Source organism: Dipodomys spectabilis, unplaced genomic scaffold (genome assembly GCF_019054845.1).
Source record: "Dipodomys spectabilis isolate Male_0828 unplaced genomic scaffold, ASM1905484v1 ptg000010l, whole genome shotgun sequence".
Taxonomy (NCBI): domain Eukaryota; kingdom Metazoa; phylum Chordata; class Mammalia; order Rodentia; family Heteromyidae; genus Dipodomys; species Dipodomys spectabilis.
Window position 1 is genome coordinate 4176275 of NW_024870687.1, and position 16505 is coordinate 4192779.

Genomic DNA, 16505 nt, shown 5'->3' on the forward strand with positions numbered 1-16505 from the left:
ATGAAGATGTAAGTGGGTATATAGGCTTTTTATGCAATAGAATATTATGAAATATTATGAAATAGAATAAAAGGATATAAGTGAATTTGGTAAGCTAATTATTAGTATAACTTTGTTTTCTAGTAACAGTTTTTTTTTCTTATTTTTGGGTCCGGTCGTGGGGCCTTGAACTCTGGGCCTGGGCACTGTCCCTCCGCTCTTCAGCTCAAGGCTAGTGCTCTACCGCTTGAGCCACAGCGCCACTTCCGGCTTTTTCCTTTTTGCTTATATGGTGCTGAGGAATCGAACCCAGGGCCTCATGCATGCAAGGCAAGCACTCTACCACTGAGCCACCTTCCCAGCCCCAGTAACAGTTTTTTGAATGTAGATGATGCAGTTAAATTATTTCCTTTGTGGCTCTGTACTTCAGTTAGTTTTATAATCTTGATAATTATAAGAGTGAATTTGTAGAAAAATAAAGGTATTTGAAAATGAAGGATTAATCTTGTGTTTTCTGTCCTACTCCCAAGAAAATGAGTTATTTTCAATTGTTAATATTTTATCATTGAATCTTCAATATCACAAGAAATTTTGAAAAACATGCAATAGTATTGATGTCTTTTTAAACCAATTGTATTCACAAGTTGGAGAGTCTTTAATTCATGCTTAGGTCTTGGTGTCCATGATTTTTAACCTCTCGTTCCTAACATTAACGATAGGTAAGACTGCATTTTTGGGTATATGAAATGTAAATATTCATCTGGGGTCAAAGGTGATTTTTATATCAGTCTTGCTTTAATAACATTTTAAAGTAAAACATTTCTCTCAAAATGTTGGGTATAAAAAGCAATCAAAATACCTCTAATGGTAAACAACTTATGTGAGCTACAATGTGGAAATGATTGGTCTATAAGACCTGAAATCTGTTTCCATCAGGAATTGGGGAGATTATTCTTTCAGTATGACTGCGATGCAGTGTTGTTATGGGATAGAATATAATTTCTACAATTTTGAGCTAGAAATCAAGAATGTTATAGTTTAGCAGTTCCTTTCACCAGGGAGGTATAAATTGATTATGAACTTGCATATTGCAGTTACCTATTTCCTTTTTTTTTTTTTTGGTTGGTCTTGGCACTTGAACTCTGGGCTTGAGTACTGTCCCTGCACTCTTCTGCTCAAGTCAAGCACTGTACCGCTTGAGCTACAGTGCCACTTCTGGTTTATTAGCAGTTTATTATAGATAAGAATCTCTCGGACTTTCCTGACTGGGCTGTCTTTGAACCGCGTTCCTCAGATCTCAGCCTCCTGAGTAGCTACGATTACAGGTCTAGCCACCGACATCCCGCTTAGTTTCCTATTTTCTAACAAAGATAAAGTGACATATTATTAAAGTGTGGACAATAATTCTGGGAAATTTTCCTAGAATTAGTGGACTAAGTACTGGTATTTTAGTCACAAAATAGAATGAAGTTATTTGATATGGTGGGAATGGGCCGCAGGCTAAGATTTACCATTTGTGAAATGTTGTACTAGTAATTCCAACTCTGAAGACTTCAATATCATCATCTGAGAATTAGAAATAGAAGTAGTTCTACTTTATGGGATTATTGTGAAGATTAAATTAGATACCATAGGTAACGTACTTGGAAAAACAATCAGCATTTGATCCTTTCTACCTGTTATTTTATCATGTGATGAATTCTAACATTTTTACTGTGATTTTTATATTGTTTCTCTTTAGGATATGCAATGTGATGTATTGACATTCATTTTGTTGGTCACTTTTCTGTCATTTTGAGGAAAATAACTGCAAAGAAAATTTCTGAGAAGGAAACTATTATTTTGACTCATGATTTAAGAGAACACAGTTTAAGGTTCAGATGTCTCCACTGTTTTTTTTTTGGGGGGGGGTCCGGTCGTGGGGCCTGAACACTGGGCCTGGGTGATGACCCTCAGCTGTTCAGCTCAAGGCTAGCTCTCTACCACTTGAAACACAGCGCCACTTCTGGCTTTTTATTTTTGCTTATGTGGTGCTGAGGAATCGAACCCAGGGCCTCATGCCTGCAAGGCAAGTTCTCTACCACTGAGCCACCTTCCCAGCCCCGTCTCCATTGTTTTTAATTATATTTTTATTAAATAGTTGTATGAAGGAATTTCCATTCAGCAAATCAGTTTATAAGTACAATGGATCTTTACGTAACTTTCCAATACCCTTCCAAACCTCACCTCACTTTCATTGCTTCTAGTTTCTGCATTGAATATTATACCTTCCCTCTCTTCATCCATAACTCTCTTTATTCCTTCCCTTTGACTTCCGCTCATATCTTCCAAATGATAGTTTCTTGGTATTCACTTTGTTGGAACAAAAGTTCAATTTTATAAGAAATTACACTTTTAAATACTCGTCTGCAAAGAGCATGCTTTGGTTAATACTGTTGTGTAAACTTGCATAAAGTCCTATGTTCCAAATATGCGACAGAACATGGGTCCTTCGTGTGTCTGGCTCTGACTTAGTTTACTTAACATATTTTTAAATCTATCTATTTCTTTGCAAATTACGTAACAGTCTGCATAATGGATGGGTGCAATCCAATTGTGTATATGTGCCCCACTTTCTCCAACCATCCCTCCACCATAAGACATCTGGGCTGTTTTCATAACTTGGCTAAGGTAAATAGTGCAGCAGTCAACATGGTTGTGGAAGTGATTTTCTGTATCTTTTGGAAGAATTCATCACTATCTTTCTGGGAGCAATCCTCTAGACAATTTTCCAGAATAAGCACATCCCTCCTTTCATCTCCATCACAACGTTTTGCAAGGCCTCAAAAACACATTACCCCCTACAGGTCTCAATAAGCTAAAACCACACTGAGCCCATATTCTTTCAATACATTTTTTTTTCATGATTATACACATAATTTACTGAGAACCTTCTACGTACTTTTCTAATGTGGGAATGAGGGACATGACAATAGAGTAAAAGTAAGAAAATTTCAATTTAATTAGCTATTATAATATTTAAAAACATTTTCAGCTCTAACTCATAGCCTCACTTACTATTATTTTATCTTTATTTGAGTACTTCATCAATCCCCTAAATTATAACAGGTGTGTTAAATACAAAAGCAAAAATTGTGGTTTGATTTTGATACTCATGTGTGAGGATGCACAATATGGGCAAATAGATAGATTGGAATTAATACCCATTATCCATTATGTTAAATTAAGATGGTTTTCCCAAACTGATTCTCGCAATTCATATTCCATTAAACAACAAGAAACTTGTGACAATTCCCTTTGTTTTGCTCCTTAATAACTTTTGTTTCCATTTTATTTTACAACGAAGGTTGATATTTCATAAATCTACTGTAGATACAAAGATACGATAAAATATTTCTGTCTGTATGCATTGATATATACATACACACATCTATTACACAGGTTGTAATGATAATTTGTAACTTCTGTAACTACATGATTTACTAAACTATTTAAAAAATAGACAGCTTATGTCTGGAATCCTGGTTACTCAGGAGGATGAGATCTGACGATCATGGTTTGAAGCCATTTTGGCCAGAAAGTCCATGAGCCTCTTATCTCCAAGCAACAAACAGAAAATCAGAATTGGAACTGTGGCTCAAAGTAATAGAGTGGTAGCCTTGAGAGATAAAGCTCAGGGCATCACACAGGCTCTTAGTTCAAGAACTACAATCTAGCCAAAAATCTAATTTACACCTGTGTAAGTAGAATATTTCCATCACCCAAGGGCATATCCATACTCATTTGCAAGATAACTCTGTTATGTCTGGAGTTCCACACAACATTATAGCTTAAGTAGAAGGGATCACAACATGGGTTCACTCTATCTCTCTCATGGGTTTTTTTCTCCACTGAAATACTCAAATCTTACAATCATTCCAATTATTTAAAGTTATAGCTTTTTTCTTCATTACCCATAATAGAGTTTGCTTTGAGTGTCTTGTGTCTCCTAAATGGGTGTTCTTAACACTTTGTCATGCCCCAGCCCTAAATTACCCTGATTATTTTTCAGATAGAATCTGGCTTCCTCCTTGTGTATGATCTTGGGCTCATTCCACTTTATGTTATTCTTCCTGGAATTTAGAATAACAGGTGCATGGCATGGCTTTGTGTACAGATCTTTCTGTCCAGTCTGGGCTTTAACCACTGTCCTCACGACAGTAGACTCCCATGTAGTCAGGATTCTCAAAAGCTTATCATAGCTGATTTTTAAAAAAAATCATTGCATTTCCTGCAGGTTTTTAAGTACTGAATTAATTTGTGTTTTCTTCAGATGTTTTGTTTCATTTGAATGTATGTGTTGAGTTGTTCCAAACTTTCCTTTTGTTTCTTTCACTCACGTTCTTACCTAAGTGCTGAGAAACCAATTCTTCTTTCCCAAAATAGTCAAGGTGAACATTATTTATTCCAAAGCAATTTCAGTAATATTTAAATACCTTCATACATATGAATGTTATACGAATGCTAAGTGCTGAGAATGGTCTTTTTATTTTCACAGCAGTCTTTGGCATACACAGACAGATCATGAAATATAAGAAGATAATAAAACTACACATGCTTGCCAGGAGGAGAAAATCCTATTATTAATTGTTTGACAAAGGCTTCTCTTCTCGTGAAAGAAATACGCTGTTTGATGCAGAATTTCACAAAATCATATAGCTAGGAAGAACCTAAACAATGATCTAATACTACAGAGTTGAGGGAGATGAATTGCCCTCCTGAATAATTTACTTTTGGGTCATATAAAAGCAGGCTTGCAAAAAGAGAATAGACGTTAGAGAAACATGATCAGTTGTATGTAAATAGCTGCTTAGCTGATTTTGTTAATTTGTGAACCAATACATGGCAATAGGGTACAACAAGGTAAAAAAAAAATTAAAGAAGGTAGCATTGAAATACTCAATGGTGTGTTTGTGTGTTCACGCACACGTGTGTATGCACACGCATATTTGCAGGAGCTCATGCATGTATTCATCATTCCTGAAGCTTGATAGTGCCTGGGCACTATCCCTAAGCTTCTGTGCCCAAGGATAGTGGTCTACCACTTGAGCTCCACTTCTGATTTTTTGGAAATAATCACATGTATTTTCATGATTGGACTGGCTTTGAACAGTGGTCTTCAGATCTCAGCCTCCTGAGTAGCTAGCTAAGCTGATTCAGCCTCTGAGTAGCTAGTTAAAGTTCTGACTGTCCTTTATGCTTCACTGCTCTTTTATTCTTTTCCTGAGGTAATCACAAGCCTAACTCATATATATGTCGAGTTTTTTAAAAATATTGCTACTGCTTGGCACCAGGGGCTCCCATCTTTACTCTTAACTACTTAGGAGGCTTGAGAACAGAACCCAAGCCAAAAGTTTAGTGGACTTCCTTCTCACTCTATAGCTGGGTGCACTGGATCATTTCCACGATCCTGCACTATCTGGAGGCAAAGATTGGAAGGACTGCAGAATCCAGGCCAGCCAAGGTAGGCAGCTAGACAAGTTGGTGTGCAACTCTGATGCCATTGATGATGGGAAGGCTAAAAGGACAGATCAGGTGCATGTTCTTGTGGAAAGGGAACCCCTATCCTATAATTAACCGCTGATATGACGCCAGCCTAGCAAGAACAATACTCCAAGTTGAAATCCCCACAGTTACCCACAACCAAAATAGGTAAATACATTAACATCCCACAACTTAGTACAATCTGTTCTTTGTTTTAATATCATCTTTATCTGATTATCATATGATGTGACAGAATAGTTTCTTCATTATCTTAAGATATATTTTAAAAGACCTAGAGAATTCTTTCTCACTTATTAAGTGCAAACGAATGGCAATTCATCTCATTTGTTACATATTTGACTACCACTATAAATTCATCTTATGATTTTTATTAATAGTAATATATTCTGCTTTATTACTTTACTTGTAACATTTATAAACTTTTTGCTTCTCTGCTGAAGTTTAAGTATTTAAATAGTATCATCAAAGTATATTCCTTGGGTTCCTAGGACAGTTTTTTACAAAGTTTTTAACCAATGGCTTCTAAGAATTCTTAATTAGTATATTATTTAGTTTATTTTTAATTTCAATTTAATTTTATTGTAAAGGTAATGTACAAAGTGGTTACAGTAACATAAGTAAGGTAATGAGTACATTTTTTAATGGAAGGAAAATTCTTATCCCCTCCATCGATTTTCTTGTACACTCAAAAAAAGGAATACTGATACTTTAGCTGGTGCTATTGATCAATGGGTACTTTTGCTTTCTTTGTTCATGCATTTTTTATTATAAAATTGATATACAGAGGGTTTACAGTTTCTTCAGTCAACTAAAGAATGCAATTCATTTCATTTTCTAAATTTCAAATTTTGAACTTAATTATTTTCTTTTGTTTCTTTAGAGTAATTCTTTTTTCAGAGTCGAAGGATTAGTTAATTCAATTTTGCATGAGTTTTACAATGTAAATTATTTAGACACATATATTTTGCTTTTAAAATATTTAACATGAATATTTAAAAATTATTTTCTTAATTTTTATATGGTTGTTGAATTTAAATAATTTTAATTTCTTATAGTTTTAAACATATTTGTCCTTACTGTGTTTCCAAGAAGTACATACTTTATTAAGAAGGCTTCATTACCTGGTCACTTTTTGGAAATATTTGTACTTGAATTAAAAAAATGTTTGAACAGGGAATGGTGATTTGTAGCTTCCATTTTCTAGCTATGGTGGGAAATATAAGCAGGGTTTGTGTTTCGGGAGAGGCTTTGAAATGATGAGACCTTTATTATAAAAGTATCCAGAGTGAAATGATTAGAAATATAGCCATCTCTAGCGAGACATAGAGCATCTGGTTATCATATTCTAAATCTTGAGTTAAAATACCAGTAACATCAATCTTTTGTCAAAATAAAAGTATACATGTTTCAAAACGTTTATTATTTAAAACTTGTTTGCAAAGGTTCTCGTGTCTTCTATTTCTTAATTTTCAATCCAAGTATATTGTGAGTATTTTATTTCTAGTAAACTTTTAAATAGTATGAGCAATAATATGATTTCATATTAACATATTTTTACTATTTGTGATAATTACCTCTGTTTAATATGATAATATCAATATTCCAAATGTGTGTATGTTGTGTGTGTGTGTGTGTGTGTGTGTGTGTGTGTGTGTGTGTGTGTGTGTGTTAATGTGGATTTTTTTGTGTGTGTGCTTTGGGTGTACTTTGTAATGTTTGGGCGATCACACCATTGCTTCACACATGCTATGCCAATGTTTTACCATTGGGCTATAGTGTTTTAAATTATGACTTTTAAATTTTCATTTCCTATTACTTCAAAATTATATATGATAAAATATGATCCATCTTCTATCCACGTTAGCAATTTTTATTGTTATTTTATTGTTATTTACAATATTTCTACTGCCTTTCCACTTCCAAACTCTTGTGTTTGTTATTGCTAAAGGTTTATTTTGCTTCTTTTCTCTCTTCATTCTTTTTCGCTTTAGAATTTACCTACCCTTTCTTTTATTTCTTTGGAAATTAATTATCATCTTCCTATTACAATTTCTTTACATTGTAACAGGTTTATACAATGCTTTATTTTCTATTTTTCCCATGTTCTCTGATTCTCAGTCAAAACTATTAGGTGGATTAAAACGAAACTCGATTCAGGACACCTTATATTCCTCTTTCTCTTCTCTGAAGTCTTTCTGTTTTTTGAAACACAGTACCAATGACATACAGCTCCTATGTGGTCCATCATTCTATCCCCTCTCACTCTCTTCTGCTGTGCATCGTTATCTAAATCTTAACTCATTCCTAAATTAATTTTAGAAAACAAATATAGTCTTAGAGCAAACTAGCCTTGGAATAGATTTCTTAATTTTTTTGAAAGTACAAAAGAATTGATAATCCTTTGCATTGGAAATCATTTTAAAATGTTTATCACTTATTATAATTCATATACCAAACAAGAATAATTTTATATAATCATTACAAATATCATTTTATTACTACTATAGACTATAATTAAAGTCCAATCCCAATCTATTACCCAAATCTCATTATTCTTAATTCCTAATCCTCACCTAAATATCTTAAACAATCTAAATAGTCTTGTCTTTAACATAGACATAAATATTCTATACTTTTACTTAACATTTTCCAGGGGCATGTATTCATGTTTCTAAGAAATGTTCACAGCAGTTAAAATTTGCTTTTGTGAAATTAATGTGATACATTTTGTTGTTGTTGTTTGCAAGACTTTGGCATTGTCCCCAATGTCTTTATGCTCAAGGACAGCACTCCACAACTGGAAGCACAGAGCTAATTCCTGTTTTTAGTGATTAAATGGAGATAAGACTCTAACAAGTACTTTTCTGTCTGGGCTAGTTTCGAACACAATTCTACGATCTCAGCACCCAGAATAGCTCGAATTATAAGCGTGTCACTGGCACTTGGTTTGATGTATTTTTTAAATTTTAATTATGTTTTAAGATGTATCTTTCACTATAATGTACATCATTCTACACAGAAATTTAAATATATGTACATATTTCTGATGACAAATAATCTCTAAAAATCTATATCTTTCTGCACATAACATATATATAGATATATATGTATATGTATTTCTGAAGACAGACTCCCTCTAAAATTTTTATGCTACTATTTTGACCTTTTACATTTCAAAGATATACAGTCTTTTTCTAAATGTTCCTGAGAATAAAATAACTAATACTTTATTTGAAAGTAGAGTTTATTACTTTAAAGGAAATTTTAGATATACACATGATATTGTAGTAACATTTAGAGTATATCACTTGAAAAAAGTTCTGTTCAAACCCTTAAATATTTGTGTGTAGTGACGGAGAGAGAAGTTAATTCATACTGGTTAGGAATTTGTAATGCTTCAAAAATCTATTCCATAATTTGTTAAAAGCATATAGTCAAGCTACCTGATATAGTTTAGTTTTTTTTAGTTTCTTTATTTGTTCAAAATTTTAATATGGATGCATGCACAGTGGTAACATTAAAATTATTAATCAAAAGACAAATAATAGCAACGTCATAGACACATACCAGACTTTCAATAATTAGCACTTATGATGCTAATAATAATTTTGGTGAGGATGATGACCACAGTGTAGCCTGATGATGACTTATTTTTATTTCTGCATGAAAACAAATTGTGATTTTAAACCAACAAACTGAATTTGACTCTTTTCTTATTTGTAAGGTAAGATGGAAAATGTAAGGACTCTTCACTTTTCTTTTTTCTTGCTCTAGAATTCAACAAATTCATTCTTCAATATTTCTGGTAGATTATATCCATTTACAGATGAGAAATGTAATGCCAACAGTCAATGTAGTGAGTAATTAATGATACTAGAATTTGTGTCTGAGATATTCACTCTGTGTGCTTACATGGAGCAGTAATTTGGTGACGGAGAGGAACAATATGAAAAGTCTATGGGGAAAAAGCATACTATGTAAGCAGTTGTTTTAGGACAAAGTGACCAATGATGAGTATTTGAAACAGGCCAGTTTCAGTTGCATAAAAAGGAGTACATAGAAATTATATTAGTGACAGAAACAGAAAATCTTGATCATTCATCTTATCTAACAGACGGAAGTAGAAGGATAAGAAGAAATCTAAAGTGCTTCCACGTCTCTGGATGGCAACCATGTTAGTAATATTCTTGGTGATAAGGACTACAGGTGGAAATGATGGATTTAGAGGAAAAAACTCTCTGATAGTTCTAGAATTTATGTTAAACAGATGCATAGATAAGTCTTTTTAGACATCATTAAAATATCCACGACCAAAAACAGATTTAGAGAGGTAAACAAGGGAACAAATTGTCAGGAAGATACTGAAGGAAATATGCTATTTGGATTTGAAAACTAAAAGGACATAGACAAGTTCAATAAGAACAGTGTTTTTGTGAAAGCCATATTAATAAAATTTTGAGATATGAATGTGAAGCCATAAAATTCTGGATCCATGAATTCAACAGATTCTGTTGATTTAAAATATTGAGTACAAATTCTTTTATCCTGACCTTAGAAGAATTATACAGATATAACTGTCATGATCTTTACTTAGAGGAATTTTGTGAATATTTTTGAAGAGTTTGTTTAGCCAGGTGATTATAGATTGATCTACAGCACAGATAAGACTAATTTGTCTACAGTTTCAATGAGTGACCCATGTATCCATTCAGTTTGGGATTTTATTGAAATATCTTTAGATATGTTTAGATATTATATCAGCCTATTCATTATAAATGTAAGACAAGTAACACTGATGTTACTGATGTTACTGAACAGTCCTCGAATTGATTCTTCTTTAGAATAGAAAATGCCTGATTAACACATCATAACTGACATATACTCTATTTAAATCTAGTTCTTGTTAGGGATATCTCCATGCTGAAATAACCCTGTCAATCAACATGCCACAAATTCTTATATGTAGGAAGTACTCTTATAAACTTTAAATGTTTATTGAATGGGAGAGTTCAGACATTACCCTCACCACTAGGATTAAATGCCTAAAAAGATAAGACATTTTTCTTTAATGCCTTTCTTTCATTTTCTCATCCATATTTGCAATAGGGAAGGATTCTGATGTAACAATAATAAAATGGTGACTTGTATTAACACAGTATCTAAGATCTAATGTTAATTCGGATACTTATTAATAAGCTCCAGGTTTTGTGGATATTTATATTTCTCCTGGGTAAACTAATGAGCTCCAAGAAAATGTCCCTAAGGAGCCTTTTAATTCTAATATCACTGTTTGTCTCAAAATGCTTTAAATTCTACGCCCTCTAATGTGAGCATAGGGTTATAATGTGGAACTATTCTCCTCAGAGAGTGAGTACTACCCTATTGCTTAACATGTACAAAGTACCTTCATACATAGACTGGGCATGTGCAAACAAGAAGTGGTAGTTGAACAATGTTCTTAGCAGTTTTTACAGATGAAATGGAAATAGAGCAACCATGAACTCAAAAGGAATGTGCAAAAACAGACAAAGGCACAAAGTAGAATGTGACAAGGAAATGTTGAAGTATAATTTCAAATAATCTGCTCATGTGTGAGGGTGTGTTCAAAGCACAACTTCAGAAAATGTAGTTGGATATCTTGGGAGAAAAAACTACTTTAAACTATTCTGGGATAATTGTACAATTAGAAGCCCCTTAGTCTACCTCTAATCAGCCACAACATCATCAACTTAGGTACTATTTTCCAAGTGCAAAGTGAGAAAAAGAGGGCTCATCACAGTTAGTGTTCAGGTTGAAGTAATGGCAATCACATACCTTTTCTTATGTCTTCATTTATTTAGGAGCATTAAAGTAGGAAAAAGCCAAGTAAACATTTTGCATGTACCTAAATTAAGTACGACATATTATATTGGTCTCTTTTTAACTTGGAAGTAATAGATTATGTCTTTTATACTCTAATTTGGGACAATGATCTGCTGTCAGTTATTTTCTTCTCTTCCCCTTCTTTTGCCCTTCCACTTACATAATTATTTTTTAAAGAGACTTACCTGAGCTTGCATTTCTAAATTCTTCAAAATTTTCTCAACTACTTCATACTTCTGGCAACCTCTTATGTCTTTCTCAAGGGAATATTTTATCACTACCATTTTTATTCTATATGATATTGGATATCTTCCTGTCTAATTCAGTGCAAGATATAGATAGACTCATTCAGATATCTCAACACCTGCCACCATAAAATCCTGACTTAGAAATCATGACTTTAGAATGTCTGGGGAATTGGCATCTGTCATTTTTGAATGACCCTAAGTGATACTTACATGCAATCATGTTTTAAACCAATATGCCACTCAGTTGATGAACGAATTGACAAAATGTGATACACACACATACACACACACACACACACACACACACGCACGCACGCACGCACGCACGCACGCACGCACGCACGCACGCACACACACACACGGTGGAATTCTATCCTTCTAAGTCATAAGGAAATAGAAAGACTTGGAAACATCCTACTAAGTAAAATAAGCAAGACATAAAGAGATTCCATGGTTTCTCTCATTTGTAATAAGTAGGAAATGTCTAGGATAGTCCTAGCAGATGAGCCGAATGTCTCAATAGTTATGTATATATGACCATATAAGATAATGCTGAGCAAAATAAACTCCTAGATATGGAAACAGAGGTTTTTCTTCGTGGTTGTTGTTTTTGATGTACAATGTGATTTCTTTTTCTTTGTGTTTACCCCTATGGTTTATCCCCTACTATATTTGATTTTGGGATCCTGTGTATTGTATATACATATATCTTAATTTGGCAAGAGAAGAGGAACAACAAAATGGCGAGACAAAGGGCAAAAGACAAACCAGTGCAATAGCAATACTCACAAGACTTGTTGGAAATTTACATTACAACTTGTAAGGGGTATTGGGGTGAAGGAAAATATGAGAAAAATGAGGGAGGAGGTAAAAAGTTCGACATGCTATATATTTACTATCTTACAATTACTGCAACCACTTCTATATATCACCTTGACAATAAAATTAAATAAAAAAATAAGCTACATAAAATATAATTTCACTATATTGGTATAGTAAATATTATTCTATGTGGATTACCTTTTTAAAAAATGAACGCTATTTGTCTTATAATTTGTATTAATTACCCCTTTCTTTATCAGATGGTCATCAACTTGAATGTTATCAAACTATACAAATTTTTCAGAATATACTTGCCATTATTTTGGAAAAAACACATTATTTTAGTATTGTCATACTAAAACAGAAAACAGTTCAATTCTATGGAAACTCCTAACTTTTAAAACTGACTAATTGTTAAGAGGACAGAATATATGTATTTTTCAACATTCCTGTAACTACTAACTACTCATTTTCAAATTCTGAATATGCCGAACCAGAGACATTCAAAACAGTACCTGTTTGCATTTTATTCTGCAATTGATACAGTTTCCAGTGTGGGGGGTACATATTTAAAAGTCAACGGAAAAAATAGCCACATTCTGGTAGAAGATAAAACTATGAAGTATCTATAATAAATTCCTCAAGTGTAAACATATGTTCATCAGAGTAAGCTATTATTTCTATGGCCATCAATCCTAAGTTTTTATGCTGCAAATTCATCCTAGCCCAACAGTTTCCAACTTGTAAGGTGGACCTTAAAATTCCCTAAATTCACATCAGGACTAGCTTATCATTATTGTGAAAAAATACTACACTTCTTCTAATGTGATGCTCTTCCTATTGGGGAAAGAACACTACACTAAACTTTGCTGCATCATTTTCCCCCCAGTGGTATTCTTGAGATCAAAACACTTGCAAATATTATTTATAGCTATATTTTTATCTATCACAGATATTCAGGAGATCTGAATACCTGAATATGAAGATCTGAAGCTTATGGTTCAAAGCCCACACAGGCAGGAAGGTTCCTTAGATTCTTATCTCCAATAAACTGCTCACGAAAAGCCAGACACAAGTGGCACTGTTGTTCAAGTGGAAGAGCAGTAGCCTTGAGCAAAAACAGGCTCAGGAATAGTACCCAGGCCCAGAATTTAAGCCCGAGGATAAAGCAAACAACAAAACCAAAATAAAAACAAACCCCAAACCTAGCATTTTTCTCATCGTATACAGAGGTATGTAATTAAGAAAATTTCTTCCTGTGTTATATATAGGTAGAAGAAAAAGGATGTCACACAATTACTCTATTCATACCATGGTGCTCCAAAGTCTCAAAAAATTCCTCTTTTTCTAAATTTATAAATTAATGTCATAAATTTGTTGGCAACTTTGTCTAGATTATTCTCATTATCATGTTACACAGGAACTGTTGCAATTATCTATTAACTAAGTTCTAATTGTAGCTCACTTGAAAGAATATTTTAGGCAAATAGAATGCCAGAATCATTTGTGAATTTGTGAATTAAATCTTCTATCATATAGAATATGAAATTCAATATGAAATAGAATATGAAATTACAAAAAAATTACAAACAAAAATATTTATTTTAAATCTAAATTCTAATTTAGACAGGTCTACAAAGTCCCACATTAGATGAACTTCGCTATTTCCCCAGGCTTAAGCTTTTGTAATCCTTCATCATTTCTTTGGAATCCAACAGAATGATGCTTACTTTTTCAATTTTTTTTTTTAAATTTTATTTTATTTTATTTGAGAATATACTGTACAGAGGGGTTACAATTACATGGGCAGGATAATGCATACATTTCTTACCAAGCATTGCAGCCTCCTCCTTTGTTTACCCTTCACCTCCCTTCCCAGCCTCCCCCCTCCCCCCCACCCAATCATACCCCCCTCCCCCCTCCCACACCGACATTGTAAAGCTGGTTTTGACATGACATTTTGTACTTCTCATTGTTGCAACAGGTCCACCTGAATCCTTAAACGACTTGTTTGTCCCCGTCTCCTCCACATGTTATACTGACATCAAATATAGTGAAAGCGGGGGTTACACTATGGGGGAGGGACATACAAAGCAACACAGAAATAATCGTATAAATGCGTTAGAAACACATGCATGAAAGAAACAAAAACATTAAAATACATATTTGAGGGTTCGTTTTCCTAACATCACATTCTCTGACTTTTTCCGCTTGACTCATACCTATACTAGATATTGCAAATAAGGGAAACCATGGGACCTATGTTTCTTTGGGCCTGGCTTACTTCACTTAATATAATTTTTTCCAAGCCTTTCCATTTCCTAACAAATGGGGAAATGTCATTCTTTCTGATGGAGGCATAGAATTCTATTGTGTATATATACCACATTTTCTTGATCCATTCATCTACTGAGGGGCATCTGGGTTGGTTCCATATCTTAGCTATGGTAAATAATGCTGCAATAAACATACTTGTGCTGGTAGCTTTAGTGTGGTCTTTTTTGTAAACATTAGGGTAAATGCCCAAAAGTGGGATTGCTGGGTCATAGGGGAGTTGTTTGTGAAGTCTTTTGAGGAACCTCCATACTGCTTTCCAAAGTGGTTGAACAAGTTTACATTCCCACCAACAATGAATCTTGAGCTCTTTAGCATCTAGGAATGTTCTGTAATGATGACAGCATTTAAAACACAACTGAGGATTACATATGAGTTGCATTTCAATAGGAAACTTGACTTCTTAAAACATAATGACAAAATTAGCCAAAACTTGCAACTTTGTATTCCTTTCTTGTTTTTTTTTATTCCTTTCTGGTTTTGTTTTATTGAGACAAAATTATATTACCTAGTCCAGGGAAGGTACCACTATGTAATTCCACTCTCTAATCTCCTGTCTTAGTCTGAGTGCTAGAATTCCAGGCTTGCATCTCATTGTCCTACCATACTTTGTTGGTTTATTTAATCTTGATATAGACTAGCATTTCTGAACTTCTCCGATAATATTTTTCAAAAGACTGATGGCTCAGAATGTTTATGTACTATTTTCGAAGATCTTCTAACATTTGACACAGGATATGAACGTTTTCAGATGCACCTGCAGGGGTCTCTGATTCATTCCTCCATGGATCCAACCCCTTCAATAACGATTACTTGACTTTCTTACTATCTCTGGTCCCTAACTATGTAATATTCTCAAGCGTTTTGGGGGGAAATTTCACTTGAGGACTTTCTAAAATTAAAAAATTATCACTTGATTCTAGTCTTAGGACATTTTTTTAATTATTTTCTAACATTTCTACACATTCTGAGAGTTGTTTCATATGTGTGTTTGCACATATAAGTGCCTCTGTGTGTATGTGCATGTTTGTAGGTATATATATATATATATATATATATATATATATATATATATATATATATATGATAACCTCAAGCTCTTATTCAGCAATCTTGCTTATAACTAGTATTCCATCACATGAGCCATTCTTCCAGTGCAGCTTTTGGCTGGTAATTATAAATAGTGTCTCAAAGACTGTTCTCCCAGGCTGGATGCAAGCTGAACTTCCCAGACTCCTTGACATTCTTAGGTTCTATTTTTCCAGGAGTATCAACTTTTAAACTATAAACATTTTCGTGAGTGCAAAAACTGTAGTCCAGATTTTTAACTCGAGTTCATATAAAGATAGAGAAACATACACATTACATATACTGAGTGTACACTGTTAGAAATGTGATGTTAAGAAGGATGCTGGTGGCTCATGCGTATAATGCTTGCCACTCACGAGGCTGAGATCTGAGGATTGCAGTTCAAATCCAGCATGCGTAGGAAAGTTTCTGAGGCCCTTATCTCCAATTAACCAGCAGAAAACTGGAAATAGCACTGTGTCTCAAGAGGTAGAGCGCTAGCTTTGGACTGAAGAGTGGAGGCCCAGACTTCAAGCCCCACAACCATCCAAAAAAAAGAAAGAAAGAAAAAGAAAGAAAAAATGGAAAAAGAAATGTGATCTTAGCCACCAGTTCATTGCTAGTATAATTCCTGCTTTCTCAACATGG